This window comes from Humulus lupulus, chromosome X (assembly GCF_963169125.1).
Source record: "Humulus lupulus chromosome X, drHumLupu1.1, whole genome shotgun sequence".
In the NCBI taxonomy this organism is placed as follows: domain Eukaryota; kingdom Viridiplantae; phylum Streptophyta; class Magnoliopsida; order Rosales; family Cannabaceae; genus Humulus; species Humulus lupulus.
In genome coordinates, this window is record NC_084802.1 from 21,691,846 (window position 1) to 21,695,675 (window position 3,830).

Here is a 3,830-nt window from a genome sequence, read left to right on the forward strand (position 1 = left end):
GAGCGCCACCGTCTCATAATCCTCCATCTTCCTCTTCTTGGACAGTATTTCCTTCATAAACTTCGCATAACTTGGCATTTTTTCAAGTGCCTCAGAAAAGGTATGTTAATGTGAAGTTTTTTAAAAATATCTAGATACTTCGAAAATTGTTTGTCAAGTGTCTTCTTTTGAAGTCGTTGAGGATATGGAATCTTGATGTGGTGCTCATAACTCACTGGTGACTGATTCTTCTCAAGGTCTTCAATAACTTCTTCTTCTACCTTACCCTCATTCTCAACTTCAACTTTTGGTGCAAGTATAGACTTCTTGACTGGCTCTTCCAACTTCTTCCCACTCCTCAAAGAGATTGCATTGTACTGCTCTTTAGGATTCACCTCTGTATTACTTGGCAAATTTCCTTGAGGCTTACTTTGTAACATATTTTCCAATTGACCAACTTGCATCTCAAGATTCCTGATGGATGAGCGAGTTTCTGTCATAAACTCAGTTTGAGTGTTGGTGAGGGTCAATAATGCAGCTTGCAATTCATTAGGCCTTTCAGGTGGAGCTTGATTCATTGATTGTTGTGGCCTAGGCTGTTGTGATGAAGAGGCTTGATGCATTGGTGGCTGAGGCATATTATTCTGAAATTGACCCTGAAACTGAGGTTGCTGGCCCTGATTATTCCTCCAAGAAAAATTACGATGATTTCGCCACCCAGGATTGTAAGTATTGGAGAATGGATTGTTGAATGGCCTCTGAAAGTTTCCCACCGCTTGAACCTGAGCGTGATCCATCAGAGTGTTATTATTCATACTGATAGGGCACTGATCGATAGAGTGAGAACCACCACAAATTTCACACCTAACTGCCATTTGAACCGCATTAGCAGATACAGTGCTCTATTGTAACTATTTTGTCAAGGAGGCTACTTGTGCTGTTAGAGCAGTGATTGCATCCAGCTCATGCACCCCAGCTACCTATCTGACCCTTGATGATCTTTCCTCAGACCATTGATGATTATTTGTGGCCATGTCCTCCAGCAGCTCATAAGCACCAGTTGCACTCTTGCTCATAAAAGTACCACCCGCTGCAGCATCAATAATGGTTCTGGTAGTAGGACATAGACCATTGTAAAAATTCTACACTAACATCCACTGTTCAATGCCATGATGAGGAGATCTTCTCAAAAGTTCCTTGAACCGTTCCCAAGCTTCATACAATGATTCTCCATCATTCTGACAAAAATTATTGATTTCTCCCCTCAATTTAGCAGCTTTGGAAGGAGGGAAGAATTTTGATAAAAACTTCTGAGCCAAATCTTGTCAGGTAAATATAGAGTTCGGTTGCAAAGAGTTCAGCCAACTTTTAGCTCTATCCCTCAGAAAAAATGGGAAAAGCCTAAGTTTAATAGTGTCATCACTCACCCCATTGTATCTAAACGTTCCACACAGCTCCAGAAATTAGACAAATGGGTGTGAGGATCTTCAGAAGGCAACCCATTAAATTGAACAGAGGATTGCACCATTTGTAGAATAGCTGGCTTGATCTCAAAGTTGTTAGCCTCTACAGCTGGTGGGTGTATACTGTTTTGTACTCCCGTCAGAGTGGGCAGTACATAGTCTCTCAGGCTCCTCTCAGCATTGTTCTGAGCCTGACCCCCTTGTGCAATCCTAGGAATTAAAACTTTCCTGCCATCCCCATCATTCTATGCCATCTTCACAGATTTCTGGGCCTCCCTCTTCTTCTTTCTGTTTTTCTTGCAGGACTTTTCAATCTCAGGATTCAAAGGAACAAGATTGTCTGCTCCTCTTCTGCTACGCATATAACATAGTTCACCTGAGATAGACAAATTAAGCAACTAAACAGATTAGAAACAAGAGAAATTAAAATCAAATTAGAATAAAAATTAATCAGACTAATATTGATAATTATTTTCAGTCCCCGGCAACGGCGCCAAAAACTTGTTGCGAATTTTTTATGCTATGCAAGTGGACACAGTCGCAATTTGTAATAATATGGTAAAAACCAAGTATCGTCCTCAAGGACTGAATTCTCAATTACCAGTCAATTAATTTATCTTTCTATTTGATCAATTAGAATTCTTGATTTTTTTTAGACACAGCAAAAGAAACTGTAATATTTAGAAACAATAATTAAAAATAAAATAACAAATAATAACAAAACCTTGGATTGAATTCACTGTAAAACAATTAGGAATCCTAATCTTCTCTACTATCCACTCTATTAATCTTTAATGCAATTACTACTGAAACTCTTCTCATTGAAATGATAGGTTTGCAAAAGTGTTAACTATTCGAGTTAAGAAATAGAAACTCGACCTAGTGTGAATTCCCTATATTTCTATGGTAAATTCAAACAATAGGAAGCAATGAATACAACCCTCAATCACATAAACCAATTTGATACTCTCGTTCTAAATTGAAATCTATGTCTATTCAATTTTAGCATATTCAAATCTCACTTTTCAGATTTTGATTCAAATTCGTAAATCATATGTAAAAGATGCGCAGTCAATTACATACACAATGAACACAAATTGAATAGATTTTAGATGAAGAAGAAATAGATAAATGCATTAAATCATAATAGAGTTTCAAGAGAGTCAATTAGAAAACCTAAACAGAAATTTAGTTCATAAACATGACTAAATAAAACATAAACATAGAATCAAAAGATAAAGAAAAAGAAAAAGAACTCTGAGTTTTCTTGTTGTTTCTTCTCTAGCCCCCCTTGCTTGATCTGATCTCCCCTCCTAAAAACGTCAATAAAGAAGTTTTTAGAGACCCTAATTCATTTTTTGCATGAAAAGACAAGATTACCCCTGAAAATTCCCCTAAATTGTGTTTCTGTACGGACCCTAGCGCTGGGGCGCTATGGGATAGCGCTGAGGCGCTGCAAATAAGTCTCAAAACACGTTTCTGGAAAATTGATGGCGCTGGGGCGCTGAAACGTAGCGCCTAGGCGCTATAACCCGCATCAAAATGTGCTCTCTATTTCTCGGCAGTGCTGGGGCGCTGGTTTGTAGCGCTGGGGCGCTACTTTGCACAGAATAAAATTGACTCGTTTTTAACAGCTTGCAGCGTCATCTCATCGTATTTTGATCATAACTCCTTCAATATAACTCCGAATTGAATGATTCAAAAAGCCGTGGAAAGCTAAGAGAAATATCTGAAACTTCTTTTTCTAGACATGTTTCCAGAAAGTGATTAAATCCTTGTCAAAATGTGGCATATAGTCTCAGACTTGCGTTATAGAACATAAACGACATGTACTGAGCCTCTTTAATGTTGTATCTTCCACACATGATGTCTTGAAACTCCACAATCAACACTAAATCCAACTTATTCATCCTTTTTAACATGTTTCTTCTCATCTCATGCCATAGTATGCACATGACCATTAAAACCTGAAACAAAAAGAAAACAAGCGTAAATCTGCACTAAACAATCCTAAATAACTAAAAACACAACCTAAAACGATCCCTAAAACAAACCTAAAATGACCCTAACAGTTTCTAAATTTATGGGAAAAATAATAATTATACAAAATATGGTAAGTTTTGGAAAAAAAAAGTTTAAAATATGGTAAATAAATTACCATAAACTTAATTCTCTTATTTTCTCTTCTCTCCCTCACAATCTCTCTCTCTCTCTCTCTCTCTCTCTCTTCTCATTTATTTCTTTCTCCTCCCCCATTCAGTGTCCATCTCAGATATCTTCCGGTGATGCCACCTCCGTCGCTGCCTCCGACGATGACGACCTGGTTTTTCTTCTTCTTCTTCTTCTTTCTTTAAATCTAGTTTTATTCTTTTTCTTCTTTTTCACATC

The 3,830-nt window shown here is 37.5% G+C and overlaps 1 non-coding gene across 1 annotated transcript; it reads left to right on the plus strand.

The window, feature by feature from the left end:
- Positions 1-1,143: 1,143 nt before the first annotated feature.
- On the plus strand, positions 1,144-1,250 carry LOC133807637 (small nucleolar RNA R71). Its single transcript, XR_009879538.1, has one exon. It is a non-coding gene; the product is annotated as a small nucleolar RNA R71 (small nucleolar RNA).
- The last annotated feature ends 2,580 nt before the right edge of the window (positions 1,251-3,830 follow it).